Source organism: Mauremys reevesii, linkage group 11, assembly GCF_016161935.1.
Source record: "Mauremys reevesii isolate NIE-2019 linkage group 11, ASM1616193v1, whole genome shotgun sequence".
Lineage (NCBI taxonomy): Eukaryota > Metazoa > Chordata > Testudines > Geoemydidae > Mauremys > Mauremys reevesii.
Genome location: NC_052633.1, coordinates 73,865,672 through 73,890,629, shown reverse-complemented (window position 1 = coordinate 73,890,629; position 24,958 = coordinate 73,865,672). Strand labels below are relative to the sequence as shown.

Genomic DNA, 24,958 nt, shown 5'->3' with positions numbered 1-24,958 from the left:
CAATAACAAGCCGATGCACCCAGATGTAACGGAGGAAAATAAGTCGCAGCTAGGACACAGCTTCCAACTGGAGCCTGGCTCCAATGTATGAATATTTTGAAGAACAGGGAATGACGGGGGGAAGGGGAGAATGATGGAAACTCCCTTGACAGTATCTGTTGAGTACCCTTGCTAAATTCACGCCATACAGTATTTCTGAAACTCCAGCAGACGTTTAAATGACGGATCTCTGCCTTTCACCTACTGTACACTGCAGGCTTTTTTCCTTTCCCTCAGCTGCCAGAGTTTCTGGTAAATTACAGACGAGATCTGGTCTTGATTCTCATCCCAGATTTTCAGATGCACTTTGGAGAATGTTATACAAAGGACATGACTGCGGTGGTTAAATGTCATCAGCTTTTTTTTTTTTTTACCCATTCACTTTCTAACAGCTGCGAGTGAAAATACTTTCCATTTGTCACTGGGCTGGGAAGATGCATGGACAGAGAGCTTATGAATGACACTGGGGTTTGGGAGATTTATCCGGCTTTCCTGTATCCGAAATATCACAGGGCTCTGGGCAGAACCACGACGCTCCAGCAAAGTTTCCATTCCACCAGCAACAGCCTGGTTTCCTTAGCAGTTATTATTTATTTGTGTTACGGTAGCAGTAAGAGCCCACTGTGCTAGGTCTGTATAGACACACAGCAAGGCACAGTCTAAATAGACAAAGGGTGGGAGAAAGGAAGGGGTCTCCGCTCCATTTTACGGAGGGGAAACCCCCCCTTCCCCTGCGGTTTGTGCTCAAGACCCACATCTGTCCACACACCAATCAGTCTGATCTGGATCAGCCAGCACATGGGAACCAGGTCCTGGGACCCTGTTAGGGGGGTGGGTTGGAGCCCGATTCCTGCTGTGACTGGGGTCCAAGCCTTGCCATTTGGCAGCATGGATGCAGCTCAAGCCCCAGACCTGAGTCAGAAGGGCTGCCCAGCGCAGTGCGGATGCGTTAGCTCGGCTGTGAGCCCCGGGCCCAGCAACCCAGGTTTACAGTGCAGTGTGGACGCGCAAGCGCAGCACTGGAAACAGCAAGTCCACAAACCCAGATCCCACAGACCTGGCTTCACAATGCAGCCACTAAATACCCTAAGTGACTTGCTCGAGGTCACCTAGAGAGTCCGCAGAAGAGCTGGGAACTGAACTGGATCTGCTGGAAGCCAGTGCAGGGTTTGAACCACCCGGCCACCTTCCCTGGAAAGAAGCAGGCGCTGCAGAGGCAGCTGCGCCGGGTGCTGGCTGTACAAGCCGAACGGGTAGGGTAAGAAGGTCGCGAGCAGGAAGCATCAATAGTTATAGAATAGGGTTCTGTTGTAGGAGCCCCTAGTCAACTGTGTGGGGAAACACCAACCCTAGGCCCCAGGGATGAGTTCCCCAGAGAAGTCTCCTGGCCTGTTAGCTCCTTCCTCTGCCTCTTGTCCTTTCAGAGCATGGAGCTCTCCCTGGCCAGCCACTTCTCCATATGCCTGGGCCTTCTGCTGCCACCTGTTTTGTGTGGCGAAGTTTCCAGGGCACATGGCAGTTGCTGGCCAGAGGGTGGGAAGTGGCACGTATGGGGTGCGGACGTATGGGCGGCTGGTGTAGTCCTCACCCCATTCCATGAGTGATTGGTCCAGGCCAGGAGTTCAGCAGAATCTGGGTAGTGACCCTCTGCAGACCAAGGGATGGTCCCCAGTCAGTGCGCTGGGGAGTGCTGCTATCTGCGTGGCCAGGGGTCTGCTTCCCGGGGCACTGCCGTTTCTCTGTGGCCAGGGACACTGCAGTGAGGCGGAGCTGCAGCCTGGTAAGAGGCCAAGCCCAAACCCTGGACCGGGACACCTTAGCACCCATGTGCAGGACCGCCGATGGTGCTGGGGGGCGGCCTCCCTTCCTGTCACCTGATCCTGTGGTAGGGTCGCTAAGAGTTGCTCATGCCGCCGCTGAGGATTGCTGACCAGCCCCAGTTCTGCAACACGACATTCTCAGCATCCCTGGGCCTTTAAGCTCCCAGCAATGCGTGACGCTTTCCTCTAAGCCTCCCTCTGAGAGGAAGGATGGCCCAGGGACTGGGGGCTGCCCTGCAATTTTGGGAAACCTAGGTTCAGTTCTCTGCTTTGCCGGTGTTTCTGTGTGAGCGTGGACAAATCATTTCACCTCATTGGTGAAAGGGGGATAATTCTGTATCCCACAGGGGTGTTGGGAGGGTGTAAGAGATGGCGAGATGCTCCGACACTGGAGTAAAAGGAGCCATATAAATACCTTTGAGAGGTCTAATTCCTTCTGGGACGCCAGGCACTAGCCTCTGAGGCCCTGTGCTTGGCTGGCAAGGTAATTGGTGTTTGCAGTGTTCTTGTAGCTGTCTCGGACCCAGGACATTAGAGAGACCAGGTGGGGGAGGTGATGTCCTTTATTGGACCAACGTCTGTTGGTGAGAGAGACAAGCTTTCGAGCTCCACACGGAGCCGGGTAGTTTCCCAGACCTGAAGAAGAGCTCTGTGTAAGTCTCTCTCACCAACAGACATTGGCCCAATAGAAGATATCACCTCCCGCACCTTGTCTCTCTAATGTAATTGGTGTCTAGTCTAGATTGTAACTCTCTGAGGCAGGGACCTCACTGTTTTCGTGTCCATAAGGCGCCATGCACACCTCTGGCCTCCATTTATGCCCGACGTGTGGTCATGTGGTCACCACACCTGAGGTTGCATCATAAATCCACTCATAAAACGCTAATGCCGGATGCTTCAAAGCACGGTGACGTTCCTGCATATCCACTCATTGGGCAACGCTCTGTCGCTGGGTGAGATATTTCTTCCTGACTCCTCGGGCTGGGATCAGGGTACGCCCTGGAGCATGGATCCTAGCTAGGGTTACTGGAGGTGCCATTATATTCCTTTTCCCATCATTTAAGCAACACAAGAGCCATGAATCTTTTTTAGTAGCCATCACGGCCTTAGATGACCAGACCCGAGTATTTCTCTGGTGGGTCATGGGTTTGGCTCCCCCCGGTCCAAATCAAGGCCAGTGCTCTTCACACTAGTGCTGAGTGTAAGACCGCCCAGCCTCAACTCCAGGGTGAGTGCCCCGAGCCGGATGAGTCACCCCACAACCTGATGACTCATTTGAGATATTCGTGAGTCCGAAGTGTCCAGCCAGTCCAAAAGCCAGGGTCTCTCCGGGTCACCCTAAGGCAGGTCTATAGGCGCCTAATGAAAGCAGCCGCTGCAGTCTGCTCAATGTTGCTACCTTTCTGCGAAAGTCATGGCCAGCCGCCTGACTGTCCTGACAAACTCCAAAGACATCCGTTCCAGGAGAACAATCCCCAGCCCTTAGATCAACAAGCGCTGGCCTGTCCTCCGCAGCCCAGCAGATGTCTCTGTGGTCAAAGGAAATGGCTGGTGAGCCATCGGTTGGGGGAAGAACTTTAACAGGAGGGGAGAAGGGAAAGTGAGGATGGAATAAAAGAAAGGGAAAGCCGTGCAGCTGAGGTGGTGAGGAAAGACAGCTGATACCGGAGTCAGCAAACGCGGACGTATGTTAACTCATGAATCATGTTGCGCTACGACGTGGCGACAGGTGCCAAATGCCAGCCAGTGCCACTGTTCTGTGCAGCCGATTGCAGAGAGATGGGTTTGTCATTGCAATGCGGGGAAGGGAGAAGGCTCGCTCGCTGCTACAGAACGGCTGGTAAATACACGAGGCCCTCTTTTCTGGTGCAGAAACTCCCACGTCTTCCGGCCTGCGTGTGCCCACAGTCATTGATGTGAACTTGGTCAACTAGCAGACTCCCTGTTTCTGCTGAGTGGATCTGATCTCACTGGTGTGTGTGTGTGTGTGTGTGTGTGTGTGTATTCTGCACTCACGGCAGCCATGACTGGACCCGGGACTGTCCCGTGAGGTGGAGCCAGGCTGAACTGGTCTAAACTGATCACTGTTCTGTGGGTATCTAGCAAATCCTTCCTCAGAGACACACAAACACTGCAGCGAGAACACTGGTAGAGAGAGGGAGCTGCTTGTGTGTGTGTGTGTTTGGCACAGCTCTCACACTCGCCCCCTGCCAGTTGTGGTGCATGTTTCCTGCACACATGAAGTCAGTAATTTGTGGTGAACTCCATGGCCCGAGAGTGGACGCAGCAGCTTCAGCGCAGCTGGGAAATAGAAGGAACCGGGGCATAAAGTAGAAACTAGAGCATGAGTGAGTTGGCTGGTGAAGAGGCAAAAGCTTGGGATACCAACCAGCACCGGAGATTCCCTCCCCATGACCTGGCCCCCCTGCTGGCTAGGGCTTTGACCCACTGCCACAGCCTTGGAACACCTGCTCCTGGAGTGATCCCGAACAGGGGTGTGAGAGGCGGCTGGGTCACTTTGGGATGGTGCTATGCGGGCTGGATTGGAGAAGCAGTTTGTTCCAGTGGTTAGGGCTAAAGACACCTGGGTTGTCTCTGGGGCTCAGCCAGCAGGCTGCCGTGGAGCATTAGGGCACCACAGAGTTGTCTAATACGTGGCATGTCTCCTGTGACTGTAAAATCACGATGTCTTTACAGAACCTGGGCTGTGATCCTGCGCGGGGATCTCTTGGTTTTGCCATAATACCAATGATGAGAATTGGTGTCTGCACCTACCTATCTACTTACTTAGGTGGTTTACACTACTGTAGTATCTGAGTAACCCTCCTTTAAATTCTGGAGCTGCTCCATATCCTGGCTTTGTAATAACAGGGCTCAGAAGCCCCGCTCTCCATGCCAGCAGTCTGCCACGACTCAGTTTACCTTTGTTGTGCCATCTTTCAGAGGTTTAATATTGCCAGCTGCTCCAACAGCTGTTAAAGACAGCGCATGAGTGAGGGATTGGCGAGGACAAGAAAAAGCATGCCTGTCATAAACCGAGTGGCCCGGGAGAGCAGGCAGGGCTGGGAGGATGAGGCTTTCAGGCAGCAACAGCGACCTTCCAAATTCTGTATGGTTCAGTTTCAAAATTGCAAAACAAAGCTCTTAGCAAACAATGGAACCACAGCCCCTTTTGACCAGCAGCTGATATCGAGATAGCAGAAACGTTCCCTTTCTGTTATTGTTTCATTGGAAAAGATTCTCCCCCTTGCATCCAGCAGCAGGATTGTTTCATGAGAGCAATTAGCTTCCAGCTGAAAGATGTTTTGCAACCCTAGCCTATTGCAGTGTATTTTGACTCGTCCGGAAAGCCTATTCCAAATCTGCCCCTCTATCTCACTCATCGCTTGGACTGAATGCCACAAAGCTGGGGACAGGTTCAACTCCATCACGTGAAGAATTGTGTTGCTTTTTGAGGAATTTTTCTGAAGGCCTGGGGGCCGTCTCTGCCTGTCCAAAGATTTTTTCTGCCCCTTAATGGACCTCTTGCTTATAAACAAAAAGACAGTATTATTTGGCAATGGTCCCATCCCCAGCAATTTAAAACTTTGTTACAACTAAAGCAGGGCAACAGTTTTCAAATGAAACTCTTTTTTGGGGGCCAAAATGTATACATTTGGGGCAACTGAAAGCTTTTCAAATTTGTGCTGAATTTGCTAAATTGTTCCAGTTGAAAAACAAACTAAAAAAAAAAAAACCCAAAAAAGTCTAAATGTTGTTTCACCATTTTCAAAAATGAAACATTTGGAGTTTTCTGTGTGACTTTGTATTTTGTATTTGATTTCAGTTTTGTTATAAAATTTTAAAAAGACAAAACAAAACAACAACAAAAACCCTTGGACATGAAACTGGTTCGTTCCAAAATGAAATTTGTTTGATTTTTTCAGTTTGCCAAAAAATTGTTCATTTGAGGTTGACCCCAAACAAATAAAAACATTTTTTTTTGGTTCAGCTGCCGACCCTTCCCCACTCCCCCAAAAGGGTATTTGTACATCTCTACCTGCAGCCATGGCTGGGGAATCTTATAGTCTTATAGAGTGGGCCCAGTACTGGCAAAGAGAGCTCTCTTGTGTGGGACAAAGGGTGCACAGAATTAGGAGTAATGAGATGAATTAAGAGAAGAGACATTTAGGCTGGAAGGACAAGTCTGTGACTCAGGCACTGGCTTGGGACATAGGACATTGGGGTTCATTTCCTTGCTCTGCTACCGACTTTTCTGTATGACCTTGAGCAAGTCATTTCATCCCTCAGTGCTTCAGTTGCCACCAGTAAAATGGAGAGAGCTTTCCTCTCCCTCTCACCTTCTGTTCGATCTATGTTAGAAACGTTGATGGGCTTTGGATCAGGCTGTGTTGTCACTGCAACAGCAGATGCTTCTTAAAATTGGGACAGTTAGCTTGATATAGCTAGTCAAGGTCAACCCTATATCCCACCCCTGGCTGACGCTTGGCATCCACACGGCTTCCTCATTGGAGGAGAGGAACGCCACTACAGAACAGGAGCTCAGCCTGACCCAAGTAGGGACAGGGGTTGGGTTTCAGGCCACCAGGTTGGCTGTGGGTCAGGTGGCTGGCACAGGGGTGGGGCTGGGAGAGGCGCCACAGGGTGGAGGCCAGAACACCGGTTGCTGCTGCCGCTGCAGGAAGCAGGCACATCTGCAGCCAGGCTGGAAGAGCAGCCCAGACCCAGTAGGGGAGCCCCGACCAGCGCAGTGACCATGGGGAATGAATCAGGCCATGTGGCAGGGACTGGAAACTGCAAGGATGAGTTTGCACTGTGCCCATGCCCCCAGGAACCACCGCAAGGGGCAGGAGGAGAGCCCGGGGCCAGGAGCAGGTGGGACGCTTATTTGAGTAAGGTCGTATCTCTCTGTATATTTATGCCTTGGGGTCTTAGCATCACACTGTGATATTGCTGGGGGTGGATATGTGAGCCCCATGGAACCCCCCTGGGGTCTCTGTACTGAGGTTTTGTCCCTGCCCAAATAGCATCAGGAATGAGAATTACTGCTGCACCTGCTCAATCATAGAATCCTAGAATAGCAGGGCTGGAAGGGACCTCAGGAGGTATCTAGTCCAACCCCCTGCTCAAAGCAGGACCAATCCCCAACTAAATCATCCCAGCCAGGGCTTTGTCCAGCCTGACCTTAAAAACCTCTAAGGATGGAGATTCCACCACCTCCCTAGGTAACCCATTCCAGTGCTTCACCACCCTCCTAGTGAAATAGTGTTTCCTAATATCCAACCTAGACCTCCCCCTCTGCAACTTGAGACCATTACTCCTTGTTCTGTCATCTGCCACCACTGAGAACAGCCGAGCTCCATCCTCTTTGGAACCCCCCTTCAGGTAGTTGAAGGCTGCTATCAAATCCCCCCTCACTCTTCTCTTCTGCAGACTAAAGAATCCCAGTTCCCTCAGCCTCCCCTCATAAGTCATGTGCTCCAGCCCCCTAATCATTTTCATTGCCCTTCGCTGGACTCTCCAATTTGTTCACACCCCTTCTGTAGTGAGGGACCCCAAACTGGACACAATACTCCAGATGTGGCCTCACCAGTGCCAAACAGAGGGGAATAGTCACTTCCCTCGACCTGCTGGTAGCGCTCCTACTAATGCAGCCCATATGCCATTGGCCTTCTTGGCAACAAGGGCACACGGCTGACTCATATCCAGTCTCTGCACAGCCCCTGAGCACTGCTGAGCCACAGCCTGATGGACCACTCCGCCTGGGTAGCCAAGGGAGTCAGCCAGCCTGCTCTTAAAGCCAACAGCAGCAACTGATCTCTGCCTGCTTGGTACACGCGCCCGGAGCTGCAGATCCTGACTCCAGCTGTGACTCTTTGACTCTGGTTACTGGTTTCCTGGCTCTGACTCCTGACTCCTGCTCCGACCGCTGGCCTTGGCTACCCACGTCCCGGTTCGTGACAGATTTGACGTTAGCACTAGACCCCAGACCTGCATTTGTGTCTGGGGATAATTCTGCCTCCGTTATGTGACTCGCAGCTGCCTTGACATTTCATTGTAAAAGGAACCATGGAGACGTGTCCTGGACTGATGGCGATGCTGCTACTTAGCGCAAATGCAGAAACTCAGCTAGAGAGCTTCAGGCCAGCGCTCTGCGGGTTTTCTAAGCAGCTGCAGCTCCCATTGCCTTTGGTTGGAGTTGCAGGTGTTGCTCCTTCTTCTGACGTCAGCATCCCATTCTGACCCTGACGGCAGCCCTCTGCAGAGTGCTCCTTGATGTCTGGGGCCTTGCAGGTCAGCTTCTCACAGGAGGGGAAATCAGCAACTGGGAGCCTGGGTATGTACTGTGTGTCACTCGCTTTATTTCCACACATACACCAGGCCGGGAGCGAGATGGACAAACAGCCTCCGGTGCGATCCCTTAACCCAGGAATCTCAGCCCGGCGTCACCGCTCAGTTCTGCTCAGAATCGGAGCCCAAAGCAGGCAGCACACATCTGGTGTTTGCACAGCTGCTGCTACACAAAACCCCAAACTAACAGCAACAGCCGGTATGTCTTCTCAAGAGTCAACACTCGCTCGCATCCTACGGAAAAGAACTCGGAAAATCATGTGTAATCGCATCACCTGCCACAACAAAGCTCCCTATCCCCATAGTACCTGGTCACCGCAGAAAATCAGAGCACGTGTTTAGGTGCTGAAATACAGGTACCCAAGTTGGAAACCTGTGACCTTCCCAAGGCCGGGAAGGAAGGAAGTCAGGGTCAGTTAGTTGGTGTTGGCCCTGCTTTGAGCAGCGGGTTGGACTAGATACCTCCTGAGGTCTCTGCCAACCCTGATAGTCTATGATTCTAACTGGGATTGTATTCCAAGAGTTTGTAATCACAAGGGTCAATCCCCTGAGGATCTGATTATAATTTGCTATCGCTGTGCATGGCACTTAACAGAAGGGAAGAAAAGAATTAGGAAAAATCTGCAGCCTGGGTAGACACATGTTCTGTATGTAACCAACGTGAGGATTCCGGGCGCAGTTACTGAACAGACTTACTCAGCACATTTTTGCTTAGAACCTCTCCCCGAAGCTGGCCTGTTACAATTGCTTTACGAAAGCTCGCACTATGGAACAGCTAGGGCAGAGCGTGCTCACAAACTTCAAGCTGCACGTAGTTAATGCTTAGAGATGGTTACAGTTTGTACTGACAGCGCTGGCAGGTTCTTGGGCCGGTTTTTGTACAACACTTGTGTAAACAGGAAGAAGCAAGGTCTGTTGGTTACGAAACTGGCCCGGGATTGCTGAGGATCGTTGGGTTGCATTCCAGGTGCTCTGTGTCATTGGAGACAAATAATTTAAAAGAAACAAACAAACAATTTTTTTTTAAAAAGGTCGGTGCCTCAGTTTCCCCATTTGCCTGGGGTGCTGAGATGAAACATACATTACGCTGAGGTGATCAGACTCTACAGTGACGAAAGCCACATAGGTACCCAAGTTAGATGGTTATAGTTTGGGTACTTGGAATCACAGGTAACCTAGTAAAGTTTCAAGCATCTTCCAGAATACTGCCGACAGCTGTTGAGAAAATACTTATAGACCATTGGTAACACAGCCCAGCTCTTTCTCCAGCTGACACGCTTTCATGCTACATAGAGGCCTGATCCTGAGAACACTTACTTGCTTTGACTTCAGTGGGACTACACACGCGAGGAAGGGACTACAGAATTAGGCCCTACGTAAACATGGAGACTTGCGACGTGCTGCTTATGGAACTGCTAACTTTAGTAGCTCAACTCAGTGGAGCCTCTGTAGATTCCCTGGAGAGACTGGACCTAATTCTGATTTGGCATACACTGGCGTAACTCTGGAGTCACTCCACAGAAATGACTCTGGAGCCATACTGGTGCAGCTGACAGGGCCAGCTCCAGGCACCAGCCGAGCAAGCTCGTGCTTGGGGCAGCAGATTCTAAGGGGCGGCGTTCCCTCCAATCCTAGGATGGCACGGCCGCCTTTTTTTTTTGGTTTGCTGCTCCGGCCGCCCTGCGCCCTGGTGTTTTTGTATGTTTGTTTTTCTTTTGTTTCGCCGATGACTTTCAGTGCGCCGCTGTAGGGGGCGGCGGCGCGGAGGAGGGGAGCGCCCTGCTGGGAGCTGGCTGCGCGCTCCGCCTGCCCCAGCCGGTGCCAGATCTGCAGCAAGCCTGGCAGCCCGCGTCCTTCCCGACGATTTTCAATTCACCCGCAGGGAGGAGCAGCGCGGAGCCCTCCTGGCAGGCGGCGCGGTGGGAGGGGCCAAGTGGCGAGTGCCCCAGCTGAAGGAAGCCCTGGCCACCCCCTTCTCTCTCTCCCCCCCGCTCTCTCCCCTCCGGTAGCTGGGGCGCGCACTCCGCTGCCCAGGGCATGTCTGCAGCGCAGGGAGTCCCGCTAGCCAGAGTGTAGCCGCCGCCCGCCCAAAGGCTCGCCAGCACAGCCGCGAGCCGCCAAGGAAGCGGCACTGAAAGTTTGCATCCGTTTTTTTTTTTTGGTTCGCCTGGTTGGTTTTTTTTTTTTTTGCTTGGGGCGGCAAAAAAGCCAGAGCTGGCCCTGGCAGCTGAGGTCAGAATCTGGCCCTATTTAGAACAAATGAAAGAAAATGACAATTTGTGTAGCTGAACTCACTGCTTTGGGAGGGCAAGTTAAATATCGTGGCTGGACCAGTGCCTGCTGACATTTGTCGCAACATCAGCCAAAGAGAAAAGTAACCTGTTCTCTGGCTTTAGGGAGTAAAATCACCACAGGAGCCAGGAAGTAATTAGTTTTCTCCCCTACTGCTTTCAGCAATTCAGAATTGGCCGGGTGCATTACAGAGGTTTATTGACGTCCTCTGAGGCATTCGATATTGGGCCCCAATATCTGGAAGGCATCGGGCTTGATCTGATATGGACTGATCTGATATGGAACATCTCACAGTCCATATGCTAAAGACTCCAACATTTCATTAAACATGAACTGTACTGAGGAAAGGTCAGTTTAACGGAAGCACCTGTGTGTTTTAGCCCTTGCTTTTACCTGGCTTGTCGACTTAAGGCTGGTCTTAAGGCACACGGCAGGATGAGTGAACACAAATACCCAGATTTGCCTTCTTCCGAGTCCTGTTCTCCTGAACCACAAGATGGCACTGCTTCTGCCTCCCAGCGGGATCTGTATATGAAAGATTACCCTAAAACGACACAGATCCTGATGGTTTGAGATGCCTCTGTTGTAACAAAGAATGTCTGTGTTTATATTCCCAGGTCATTTTTCTGGGTTTCAGTTAAGAACATAAAAAGTTCAGGGCATAAGAAAAACATCTGTGTGCTGCGTGCAGTTCTGGTCACCCCATCTCAAAAAAGATACATTACAATTGGAAAAGGGGCAGAGAAGGGCAACAAAAATGATTAAGGGTGTGGAACAACTTCCAGATTGGGACTTTTCGGCTTGGAAAAAAGCGATGACTAAGTGGGGGTATGATAGAGGACTGTAAAATCATGACTGGTGTGGAGAAAGGGAATAAGGATGTGTTATTTGCTCCTTCATATAACACAAGAACCAGGGGCCACTCAATGAGATTAATAGGCAGCAAATTTAAAACAAACGGAAGGAAGTACTTCACACAATGCACCTGTGGAACTCGTTGCCAGGGGATGTTGTGACGGCCAAAAGCATAACTGGGTTAATAAAAAATGAGATAAGTTCCTGGCGGATAGGTCCACCAATGGCTATTAGCCAAGATGGTCACCGATGCTATGGGTGTCCTTAGCTTCTGACTGCCAGAAGCTGGGAATGGGCGACAGGGGATGGATCATTTGATAATTGCCTGTTCTGTTCATTCCTTCTGAAGCATCTGGCACTGGCCACTGTCAGAAGACAGGATACTGGGCTAGATGGACCGTTGGTCTGAACCAATATGGCCGTTCTTATGGCCTTAGCCAGTTGGCTTTTCCATTTGGCTGTTCTCAGTTTCCCCTGCTGTTTACCCTTTCTTGCCTTTTGATAGTCCCCTCGATTTCACTGGATCAAATTCTGCAGAAGTCGCTGGAGTTACACCAGACGTGGATTTGGCCAGCTAAGTTCATTATTGTGTAAATGAGACCGTTTACATGCAATCTAAACCAAACTGGATGTCTCTTTCCTAAAGCCACAAGTTATCAGGCTTGTTGCAGGACTTACGGGGTGAAACTCTGCAGCCTGTGTTAGGCAGGTCAGACTAGATCATAAATGATCTCTTCTGGCCTTCAAATCTACTCATTTTTGGGCTAATTTTTACCAACTCAATTCACTTTTGTTGCAGGCTTGAAAGTGTAAAGTAAATTTGCTGATTGGATAATCATCATTCAGAATGTTTAGAAACTAGAAACAAGTGTCTCTTCAGAGCACCTCAGATCCTGATCTGAGGACAAGCCGGAGAAGCTGACACCAATCTTTCATTGCCGCTTGAATCTCTGAAGTCCAGTATTATCTGAATGTCTGTACATGGCAGATTCAAAACGACTCGGTGCTAGAGATGGTTGGACAGGATGGATGGATGGATGGTTTCAACCAAGCCTAGACCTCGTCCAAGCCTTTGTACTCCAACAAAACCCAAACCTTTCCTGGCATATCTGCGCACTTCTTGGTTTTGTCAGAGAGCACAGCCCATATCCTGGCCTCGATGGAGTCAATGGGGCTCGGGGTTGGTCCTAGCCCTGGAAACGCTGTAACAAGAACTTTCCTTGTGGTGTTTCTGAAACAGATGAAAGCAGGAAAACGTGGGTTCTTTCAGAATAGACCCTGCCCTTTTGTGAGATCCGGCACAAACTGCAGAGCCCAGAAGCTTGCCCATCACTAGCACAGGAATATGGGAATCGCCTCACTGATCAGGCTCAAAGCCCGTCTAGCTCAGTTATCTGTCTCAGACAGCGGCTGGCACCAGATATTTCAGGGGAAGGTCTAAGAACTCCTCGGTAGCATATGTGACCCCACTTTGAGGCTCATCCTGATCTCTGATAGCTAGGGACTGACTTGAGCCCTGAAGCATAAGGATTTATATCCCTTGCCGAATTGTTACCATTAATTATGTGTGAGATATGGTGACCATCCCATACACAGTCTTCTGGGAACTCTATGAAACCACGCATCCTCTTCGCTGGTCAGAATCCAGCACAGATCAGTAGCACCTAAAGCATTTCCCGGATGGTAGCTCCAATACGGTCTGCGAAGTGAGTTATGGAGGCCACGGTCCGGTTCTTAGTGAACAAGTCACAGCGCAGAGAGCAAGGATGGTCCACTGATCAGGGCCTCAAGTTCAATTCCTGACTCTGCCACTAACTCCCTTGGTGACCATGGGAAAGTCACTTAGTCTCTTTGTGCCTCAGTTCCCCAACTGCAAGCGCTTACTGACCTCACAGGATAAACACCTTACAAATTGTGACACGTTCGGCTCCTGTGATAACAGGGGCTCGACACGTACCTCACCTAGGTGGACGTCTATTTAGATTGTCAGCTCTCTGGTGCCAGGGACTGTTTCTCACTACATGTATAAGCAACGCCTGGCATAATGGGGCCCTGGATCTCTAGCTGCTTCTTCCACATAAATAATAATTAGCAACAAAAACCCAACAAAGCCTACATGAAAAGAACCTTACGGCTGCAGACTCAAACTACCAGTTCCACCTTTAATAATCAGCTTGGTCTTTAAATGCCAGACTCGTAACATTTCATATATTAAACCAAAAGAGAACAAAGCAGAGAGAGACGGGAGGAAGGGAAGAGAAGGCAGAGCACAAAAAGGAGCGAAGGAGACAGTAAGCATAATGGAGAGAGAGGGGTGGGGGCGGAGGGGCGGGGTGTTGGCTTGCTAAGGAGATTTTTCCAACCTCTGATTTATACAATATAAATAATTAAAAGCTGTGCAGACCCAACGCTAAGCCTTGTGGTACTCCACAAGCAACTTCCTTCCAGCGTAAAAAGGATCCCGTTTAGAATTATCCTATGTTTCTTGCTCTGCGGCCAACTTTCCGCTCGCTTCTGTGAGTTTGTGCCTGGAGGTCGAGTTGACCCCTTTCTGTGGAACTCCCCGAAATGTGCTGCAAAACCCCCAGAACGTGATGTCCTTGTTGTTCCTCTTTCTTCCAGCCACAGCGTGATCTCTGCTATCTCCCAGCAGACTTGGAGAAGGTCGCGACTCCCTTTCCTTGAAGGTATCTTTAACAGCACTAGCAACAAAGAATCCTGTGGCACCTTATAGACTAACAGACGTTTTGCAGCATGAGCTTTCGTGGGTGAATACCCACTTCTTCGGATGCAGCACTGTGCTTTCTGAGACCTGCCGAGTCGTTTCAGCCCAATTGCTCTACCAGTTCTGAGTCTCTGACTTTTCTCCTGTATGCCTCTAGATCTCACTGGTTTTAGATGGAAGTAGAGTTGGCTATTCATTATGGATGCAGTGAAGCTAGAGAAAGTTGAATTCTGCAAAGAAAAAGCCTGCTAATACTTGCACAGACTTTTTTCATGAGCTGTCTCTGACCTTGCTCTCGGCAGACAGGAGTTTGCCTTGATTGATTTTCTCTGGCATGAATGTTGGGTGAAAGTGAATTGCAATGCCACTCACATGACAGACCGTGGAAATTTAGGTTTGCACATGCTAGTGCTTGCACCAAAAGGGCTGCTGCTCTCTCAGACAATCAGGAGTCTGAAACAAAACCATGTAATTTATCTGAGCAACACAGCGCCAATCAGCCCAATGGTAAACATAAAATACTCACAACAAACTCCTCTGGATCAAAGCATTGGGACAAAATATGTGCAGAAAAGAGTGTTGAATAGTCTTGAAAAAAATCACACCATGTTGTTCCTACTGTCCTTTGGACGAGTACACAACCAACTCAGGCATGAGTCATCCACAAGCTTTGAACCCAGGACCTTCTGCATAGACCTCTTCCTTCTAGGGTGACCAGATGTCCCGATTTTAGAGGCACAGTCCTGATTTTGGGAGCTTTTTCTTTTATAGGCACCTATTACCCCCCACCCCTTGTCCTGATTTTTTACATTTGCTATCTGGTCACCCTACTTCCTTCTGAGCTGAAGGACAAATTCCATTAGCCTGACAGCAGTAGTAGTCTATTATCCTCAGGGATGAGATGCGCACTTTGCCAGTGTAGGGATTCAGGGAGCATGGAAAAGAGGTTAAAGTCCTGATCCAAAGCCCTTTGGACGTCAAAGTCAACTGAATGTACCGGGCTTTGAATCAAGCCCTAATTTCATTTATAAAGTACTGGTGGTGAATTATTCCCTCTCAGCTCTTGCATGTGAGCAATGGAAGGAGACTTCACAACAAAGACTGGTTTGTTCCTTGTTCTCTTCCCCACAGTCGGTGCGTTGGATTTGCCAGGGGTACTTCCTGCTCGTTCACCTTCCATCCCCATAAACCAGAGCTGCGGAGCAGCTAACATCTCATGGGAAAATGCCATGGAATGGTCTAGTCTTTAACCAGCCTGCTGAAACGTCCTGAACTGCTGTGACCTCACTACGGGAATTGACTTGACACTAGGCCCTTTTTGTTGCTCAGGAGTCGGAACCATAGATGGAAAGGGGGATCTATTAGCTCCTCTATCTTGGTTCCTATAAGGGCCTCTTCACTTCGTGTCTGAGCAGCTCAGAAATAGGGTAAGAGGGGCATTGAAAATTAGCTTTTTGCAATGCCCAGAAGTTCAGACAAGCCGCAGATTGTCAAAAGTGTTGAGTGTAGCGTCCCGAGACATGCTTGGTTGTTGATGAACAGGAGCTGGAAAGCGTCCTGTGGGGAGAAGTTGCAGCAAACTCTCTCGATTGCAAGGTTGTCTAAAGTAAAACCCAAGGGCCTGATCTGAGGGAATCTTTTCCTTTGTCTTCAGTGGGCTTTGGATGGGGCCCGTAGACCTGCATTATATGATCTTTCCTCTCCCGTCTTCCATGCGTTGATGAGCAATGAAATAGTTTAAAATGCTGACATTTAACGTTGTCCCTGGCAGCTGAGTGGGCAGCTGTTGCAATGGACAGGGCAGTTCACACCTCAGAGCTCTTGATCCAGGCTCTCTGCAAACTCAGGCGTCACATGCATCAGCTACATTCGGGTCACATTTTTCAAGGTTTTCTTTGCAACCTTTGCAAACCCGGCAAGAGATGATTTTTTTTTTTACTGTGAAGAGAACAGTTGAGAGGGGAGTCTGTCATTTCCTCACTCCAAGAGAGCTCCCCTACCCTTCAGGAAATGCCTCTCTATATCACTGTAACTGGCGTTTCTTTTTAATGCCCCTTTTGCACCAGGGTTCTAAGTCCCTGGGTTACGCAGGAGGCCAGAGTAGATGATCACAATGGTCCCTTCTGGCCTTAGGAGCTATGAAACATTTCACCAGCTTTCCACACTGATTACAGAACTAGGGTGGAGGGGATGGGTGGAAGGAAGACCCAGGTGTTCAGGCTCTTGCCTGCTCTACCTAACTCCCATTGATTTCAACAGGAGCTGGGTGCCTAACCTGCCAAGCCGCCTTTGGAAATCCCACTCGGCGGCTACTTGCATTGTTAGGCACCTAAATAAAAACTGTCCCTTAGGGAAACTGAGGCACAGAAAGGCTATTTGTAAAGAGGGGATAATAGCCTCACCTTACCTCCCCAAGGTGTTGTGAGGACGTGCATTAGAGACCGTGAGGTGCTCCAATACTGCAGTATGTATCTACGATAGATGTGGTGAAGATAAATCCCAAGGCACGAGGAAGAAAGTGCTGACAACACACAGTAGGACCCAGCCACTGGGCAGGGAGAGAGCATGTCTTCACCCTTGCCCAGCTGAAAGTGGTCAGATTGGAATGATCCAGACTGGCCCTTGGCCGGGAAGCCAAAGTTAACACCTTTGGGACTTGAGAAAAATACGGTGGCATGTTTAATGACCGAACAGTTAGGACCTTGATTTCACAGCTCAGCGAACAGGCAGATCATTGCTGGATCCCAGCGCGTGTGAATGATAAGCTGAAAACTCTCCAAAAGCCGCCTGGCACTAGAGGAGATACCGAGTCCTTCCTTGATTTAGGTCTGAAAATGCTACAGTGGAAGTGAGGCTGAGAAAGAGATTTCTGGGAAAGCCGGCTCCAAAGACAGCTGGTTGGTGTTTGGGAAGGGGGAGTGGATATCGGCATACTTGGACATATCTTTGGGGATGACTAAGTTCTATAGAACAGCTTGAATGATACACAACTGTCTCTGTTTAAGGGGGAAACGAGAAATAAACATTTGCAAAGTGTCGCTGATTCAAGTCTTTTTGGTTTTTGTCTCTGACATGGTGTCCCTGGTCTCATTGTATGTACGCGGCTCTTGGCAGTGCTACGTTGACGCACCTGGCGAAGACGAAATCAATGGAACGGGAGTTTTCCCTGAGCGGGGATTCAGTCAGGCCAGCAGCATTCAGCAGTGAGTTTAGCCAACAAGTATTTGTGCACTGATGACAATAGAACTGAGCTCACCGAAATGCATGATGAACCCTGCCGTTACATAGTCATTTTAGCCATTGCTAATGACATCCCGTCCTCCTGGATCACAGCCATGAAGGGAACAAGCAGATGGATCCTGGGAGAGCTTGTGAATGCACTGTGATAGAATAACTCTATTACTTAGAAAGCACCCCAAAATGCCTGGAGTGCCCATCGCCCCCCGGCTTGTTCAAGGACCCTGCTAGCCTTTCTCCTTCTAAGAAGGCTCGCCTACGTACGCTGTGCACGGAGTGTGGCAGAAACTTTCAGCCACGTCTCCTGGTACATTCTCCTGTCATATCCAGAAGGGAAAAGTGGTTTGGAGAGGGGAAAAAACTTCTCTCAATTCTCATTAGACACTCAAATCCTCACTGAAATTCTGACAAATGTTGGATCATTTTATTCCCCAGGGTTTTGATTTTTCATGCTCCCTTGCACTTCCTGATTTCACTCAGCTCCATCTTCAGAAGCTCTGAAATTGCCCGAGAAGGCTTGGTCTTGGGTTGCTTCCGACTGAAACTGAGAAGTGCTGCTGATCCAGAGCGAGAAACTGCTTTTACGCCGTTTCCAGGGAAGAATGGTTTGGAAAGGAGTCAAATAACCATTGGGAGGGGTCAAATTCATCCTGGTGTAAATCAAAGGAAGACAACCGAGTTACACCAAGAATGAATGGGGAGGATCAGTCGCTCATTTGTAAGACGCTGCCTGGTGGAGAAGACGCTGTCCCAGGATATTGGTGAGACATCAGTGCCCTGGGCTGCGTGTCTAACCTCTCGACTAGGAGAGGAAGGATCCTCCAATGGTTAGTGCGCTAGCCTGGATCATGGAAGACCCAGGTTCAATGCCCTTCTCTGCCACAGACTCCATGTGCGCTTTGGGGCTAGTTTCTTTTTGCCTCCTTTCCCCACCTGAGATGTGAAGATAATAGTACTTCCTACCGCACCGTGCTCACCTAGTACAGTGATGGGAGCTGCATAGCTACCGTAGATATCTGCAGTGTTCTTGGAGCCTTGTCGGTCCCAGGATATTAGAGAGACAAGGCGAGGGAGGTCATATCTTTGATTGGACCAACGTCTGTTGGTGAGAGAGATGAGCAATTGAGCCATGCAGAGCGCTTCTGCAGGGCTGGGAAAGGGCCTCCGAGCATCACAGCCGGACACAAGGTGGAGCAGGTTGCTAAGCATAAGGACTTGGGACAAGTTCTTGCGTGTGTTTCTGATGTCGCCAGTTGGGATGTGGATGGAGTCCTGTCATTGCTGATGCCCAGGTTCAGCCGTGCTGAGCTAGAATTGAAGGTCTAAACTCAGTCCTTTCACCCAAGCATCCCTGGGCACTTTATAGACATTAATTGGGCCTCCTGGCATCCACGAGACCCCGAGAAGCAGAGATGATAAACTGCTTGCCCAGGGTTACAGGCTGAATCAGCAGCAGTGCTGGGAATGTAAACCTACAGTCCAGATTTCTGGTCCCCTGTTCTAACCGCTAGCCATGCCTCCCTCCTGTTAGCCAGGGATCCTGGGGATGATCTGCTCCTTCCCACCAGAGCAGAAGAGCACCGAGGGGGAAAGAATTGTAAAGGCTTCCAAACTCCAGGGAGAGTTTTGCTGGGTCAAACAGGATCCAATGTTTGACCAGCTCTCAGATCAAAAGGTCTCTCCCCTTAGTGGGTCTGAGTTTCTGATGGGGAAAACTGGGGTTGGAGTTTGGGGCCATGCACGTTTCCAAGCTGGCCCAATTCACCATCCTCTCGGGATCTGAATTCCCCCTCGGTCTTGGCAAGCGCAGACTGAAGAGTCAACAGAACGGACGTAAATCACTCGGTGGGACATGCTGGCTGCAGGCGCTACCCCTGCTCTCTCATTTCAGCAAAACCACCAGTGACACAACCTAATGTGCACTCGCCCCGAGGCCCTGGGAGTGGATTCTGGAAGTCGGAGGGCTCCGCGGTAGAGTCCATTTCGGTAAGCAAAGGTATCATTTCGGGTCAGCGGCGGTGCCATTTGGAAGGCAGCTCATATTTCCTTAACTGCAAGCAGCAAGCTCTGAATGTAATTACGGGATTAAAGGCGTGTTCTGGAGTCAAACACATGGTTTAGAAGCAGAGATTACACATCTAGTCTGTTTACAAGACATGCTCAGCCCCGCTTAACCCCTTCCAGCCAGGGAACGATGGCATGTGTTTCGGGGATGGACTCAGCAGCCCAGCGGTGCCATGGCGACCGCTCAGTGCCCACAGCAGCTCTCTTACCCTTCCGGGCTCCATTTAGGGTTGCCAGCCCTCCAGAATTGCCCTGGAGTCTTCAGGAATTAAAGATTAAACTTTAATTAAAGATTATGTCATGTGATGAAACCTCCAGGGAACCGTCCAACCAAAATTGGCAACCCTGGCTCCAGGGCCTCTACTGGCTGTGTGAAGTAGGACTCTTGCTCCCGACTCCATACAGGAATGATGTGTGGGAGTGGGCCTGCCAGGCAACCGTGTCTGACTTCCCCTTGGAGAGAGACCATGGCGAAAGCAGCCATGCCATGAGCGGGCACCCCAGCTAACAGGAGACTTTAGGGCACGGGTAGGTGGACCATGGGCCAAATCTGCACTTCCAGATGCTTTTGAATGAACCCAACATCTTTTTATTGACTTTTTATTGTTGTTAATTTTTTTTTATTATTCTCTCTGGAGTCTGGACCTTGACTATACCTTGACCAAGAAATTTGGACCTTGACAAAAAATAGTTCACTACCCCTCTTTTAGGGCCTGGTTTTTGGGGTAGGGGGTGGGGTGAGGAAGGTACAGGCGACAGCTTCTTAATGTAGATGATAGGAGAGGAGGGGAAGGTGATTTGGTTGAGCTGACCATTCCCTCGACTAAGCTATGGTCTCTTAATTCAACCAACAGCAAAGTAGAAACTGAGATAAGGGCACAAAAAAGCTCTATCTCATGATCGCTTTTCAAGTTTAAAATCTTCCCGGCATTCCTCAGCTTGCCCTGTTGCCCCATTGTGTGCTGATTCCTGGATATTCAGGCCAGAAGGGTCTGTGATGACCTCCTGAAACCCACAGGCCATAGAGTTTCACCCAGTGGTTCCCACATGGAGACCAGAAGCTTGTGGTGAAATCAGAGCATATCTTTAAGAAAAGCAGACTACCTGGATTTGAAAGCTCCAAGTGGAGGAGAATCCACCACAGCCCTCGGGAAGCTAGTTCAGTGGTTACTTACCCTCGCTGTTAAAATGTGCATCTTACATCCATTTTGAACTTGGTTGACATCAGTTTCCCACTGTTAAGTCTTGGGATCCCTTTGTTATGCCTCTGTCGATGGTGTTTTTCCACCATTGTAATCACTAAGTGTTAAATTTACTTCATTGTGGCTCAGCTGAAGAGGAAATTTTTGATTCTTCAATTCCTAAATGTAGACTATAATTTACCCCTTCTTTTAAACTTTGCCTCCTTGTCTTGGGGGGAGGATGACTCCTACCTAAAAACACATGTCCCGCCAGCTCTAATTATACACAAGACTCTTACAGAGACATTTGAAAGATCCACATGCAACCTCAGAGGGGAAATTGGATTTAGCATCTACCCTCATAGTACAAATATCCTCTATCGGGCTTTCTCTAGACTTGAAGAAGCCACCACTGTTGTAACTCCACCAAATGGCAGTAGTGGTGGATGTTTTGGCCATTCTGTGACCTAACCTTGATCAAACCCTAAATACGCTGCAGCCTCCATCTTTGCTGCCTTTGATGGAGATGCACTGATGTAAGACGAGTGTGGACACAGCCTAGAAAAGGCAACCTGGGCTTGTTACCCTAGCCCCGAGAGAGGGGTCAAGACCTTCTCACACTGGAAGAAACTTTTTTGTTACCCTATTTCAGTATAGATCCTCATGGCCCAACTTTGGGAGGTCAGCACTTGATGTCTTCTGACCAATGTCTACATCTTCATTTCTCCCCATCCTAATTTTTTATTTCGTAGGGGTCTGTGGCGGGGTGTATCTGGCCCTTCGAGGCCCTTTGCTGGAGGCCCCATGGAGGAGCAGGAAAGGTGGGCTCTCCAGGCCTGCCTAGAGAGGCTGCAGAGAAGCAGCCAATCAGAGCCCAGCAGGTTCAGATAAAAGGAGCTGCAGGGCCTGAGCAGGACAGTTCCCGGCTGGGGCCAGAGGAGGTGGTGTTGGCATTCAGCAAGGAGGAAGAGGATCTGAGATCTTCATCCCTGAGGCCAGGGCGAGGAGAAAGGGGCTACTTGGGAAAAGGCCCAGGAGAGAGCAGCAAACTCAAGGCAGCAGTACATGGCTGCTGTGTGTAGGACCCCTGGGTGGGACCCAGAGTAATGGGCAGGTGCAGGTTCCCCTGCTGGCCGCTGGGAAAATGGCCCAAACCTTAAGAAGGGGACAAGACTTGTTTAGAAGCCTGATCAAAGGGCAGGATTAAAAGGCCCAAAGATGAGGCTGAAGACCTTGGTGAGGGTTGATAGTTGTGTTGGACTTTTTGCTATCCTTGGGGGGGGGGGATTATTTTGTGTGTGTGTGACTTGGTTGGAAGGCTGAGCCACTGAAGACCTACCAAGCAAGATTGACACCTACAGGGGGCGCCAGGGGCAGGAAAGGCCTGCAGTACCACACCCAGCTGCTAGGAGGCTCTCAGGAGCTGAGTGCCCCATCACAGGGTTGATAAGGCATCAAAAGAAGATGGCTCCTCTGCTGCACACTGACATCACCTCTGTTTTTAGTTCCCCCCCCCCCCGAAATAATGGCCAAGCCCAAGACCAAATGGAAACTTTAATGGTTCTCCTTTAATGTATTTGGCTCCCCCTGTTGTTTGGTCCTATTGGGAGAAGTTCCTTTGTCCTACAGTGGTGCTCAATGCTGTACATTCACATAGAAACAAAAAGTCTGAGTGCTAAAGAGATTAAAACCTAGGCAAATAAAACAGACTCGGAGTGGGGAAAAGGGACATATTCTCCGGTGGGAACTGAAGCGATTTGCCCAAGGTCACACATGCACTCTATGGCACAGCTTGGAATAGAAGCCAGCTCTCTCCGGAGTCTCAGTCCAGGACCATCCAGGTTCTGGCTGGAGAGTAAGCAGGGGTAACATGCAGGAGGCATTCACACAGCAAGGGGCTCTGCTAATCAGGTCAGCCTGGCCACCAGCTGGCAGACAATAACGTGTGACGTGGAGAGTTTTTCTTCTTGCTCCCTCAACGTACTGCTGTGAAATGAGAGGGCAACGGTACACATCCCTGTTCAGCACCACAGATTTACAGCCACATCCATCGATGGGGATGAAACCGCAGCCATCCGCGTCCTTGCTCTGGTTTTCTTTTCAGTCCCCGTGGAATGACAACAGTTTTGGCACCTGCCCAGGCCACAGCCCAAGAGGGGTGGAGAGAGACAAGAGACTCCTTCCCCACAGAATCCGGGAACTCAAGTGATCAGCTGGCTAAATTGATTCTGTGCTCCAAACGTGAGAACTTTTCGTGGAATCAAAGCCTGGACAAGTTCACTGTCTGGTTAACATGTTACCTTCCTTGTGCCCTTATAAATGGGAAGGCTTTATGGAGCTGGGCAGCTCTTTCATTTGTCTCCTTAATACAACTCAAGAGAGAGGGCAAGTGCCCGGGAGACAATCTTTACCAGGCCGTGAAAACCTTTATTTTAGAATCATAGAATATCAGGGTTGGAAGGGACCTCAGGAGGTCATCTACTCCAACCCCCTGCTCAAAGCAGGACCAATCCCCAACTAAATCATCCCAGCCAGGGCTTTGTCAAGCCTGACCTTAAAAACCTCTAAGGAAGGAGATTCCACCACCTCCCTAGGTAACCCATTCCAGTGCTTCACCACCCTCCTAGTGAAAAAGTTTTTCCTAATATCCAGCCTAGATCTCCCCCACTGCTACTTGAGACCATTACTCCTTGTTCTGTCATCTGCCACCACTGAGAACCGTCTAGATCCATCCGCTTTGGAACCCCCTTTCAGGTAGTTGAAAGCAGCTATCAAATCCCCCCTCACTCTTCTCTTCTGCAGACTAAACAATCTCAGTTCCCTCAGCCTCTCCTTGTAGGTCATGTGCTCCAGCCCCCTAATCATTTTTGTTGCCCTTCGCTGGACTCTTTCCAATTTTTCCACATCCTTCTTTTAGTGTGGGGCCCAAAACTGGACACAGTACTCCAGATGAGGCCTCACCAATGTCGAATAGAGGGGAATGATCATGTCCCTTGATCTGCTGGCAATGCCCCTACTTATACAGTCTAAAATGCCATTAGCCTTCTTGGCAACAAGGGCACACTGTTGACTCATATCCAGCTTCTCATCCACTGTAACCCCTAGGTCCTTTTCTGCAGAATTGCTTCCTAGCCATTCGGTCCCTAGTCTGTAACAGTGCATGGGATTCTTCCGTCCTAAGTGCAGGACTCTGCACTTGTTCTTATTGAACCTCATCAGGTTTCTTTTGGCCCAGTCCTTGAATTTGTCTAGGTCCCTCTGGACCCTATCCCTACCCTCCAGCGTATCTACCACTCCTCCCAGTTTAGTGTCATCTGCAAACTTGCTGAGAGTGCAGTCCACGGCATCCTCCAGATCATTAATGAAGATATTGAACAAAACCAGCCCCAGGACCGACCCTTGGGGCACTCCGCTTGATACCGGCTGCCAGCTAGACATGGAGCCATTGATCACAACCCGTTGAGCCTGACAATCTAGCCAGCTTTCTATCCACCTTATAGTCCATTCATCCAGCCCATACTTCTTTAACTTGCCGGCAAGAAAACTCTCCCTGTTTAGATTGTTTAAAGCAGTGGTTCTCAACTAGGGGTACGTGTACCTCTGGGGGTACACAGTGGTCTTCCAGGAGGTACATCAACTCATCTAGATATTTGACTAGTTTTACAACAGGCTGCATAAAAAACAGTAGTGAAATCAGTACAGACTAAAACTTCATACAGACAATGACTTGTTTATACTGCTCTGTATACCATACACTGAAACGTAAGAACAATGTTTATATACCAATTGATTTATTTTATAATTATATGGTAAAAATGAGCAAGTCAGCAATTTGTCAGTAACAGTGGGGCTGTGACCCGCTTGTCTTTTTAGTGTCTGATTTTGTAATCGAGTAGTTTTTAAGTGCGGTGTAAGTTGGGGGTATGCAAGACAAATCAGCCTCCTGAAAGGGGTACAGTCATCTGGAAAGGTTGAGAGTCACTGGCTTAAAGTAAGGCATTTCTCAGCTGTTTTTATTGCCTCGTTGCGTAGCTAGCCCTGGGTCTACTATGTTTCTATAGAACCCTTTGCTATAGGCCCCAGGGAATAGGGTCCCAGAATGGGAGACCTGAGCCTGTAGGCCACGATGAGGCACTGCAGATGCCACACCCTAGACTTACTAACATTTGTGGGGCCCTGTACATGCCGTGATTGTCACACACATGCAATGAAATGTCCATTTTGCACAGTCGAGGCCGCTAGCAAACGCCAGAGCAGCGGTGGCTGCTTGCCCCTGGAAGTGGGTCTCGACGCAGCCAAACGCAAGGTCAGACCAAACGACGAAGGTAAGCCGGACTGACAGGATGGAAGACTGTATCCTGCAAACCAGCGACTCAGCGAGAGGGTTATGGTGG

The 24,958-nt window shown here is 49.7% G+C and overlaps 1 long non-coding RNA gene across 2 annotated transcripts in view; it reads right to left on the bottom strand.

Annotated features, from left to right (window-relative positions):
• The window catches only part of LOC120374854, a 58,483-nt gene that overhangs the window by 14,427 nt on the left and 19,098 nt on the right, over positions 1–24,958 (bottom strand). Inside the window, exon 1 of one of the 2 annotated variants that reach the window (XR_005586288.1) lies at positions 10,896–10,984. The exons of the other annotated variant lie outside the window; for it this stretch is intronic. This is a non-coding gene — a long non-coding RNA (uncharacterized LOC120374854). Of the gene's footprint in view, positions 1–10,895; positions 10,985–24,958 lie in introns of those variants that run through there. 2 annotated transcript variants of the gene reach the window in all.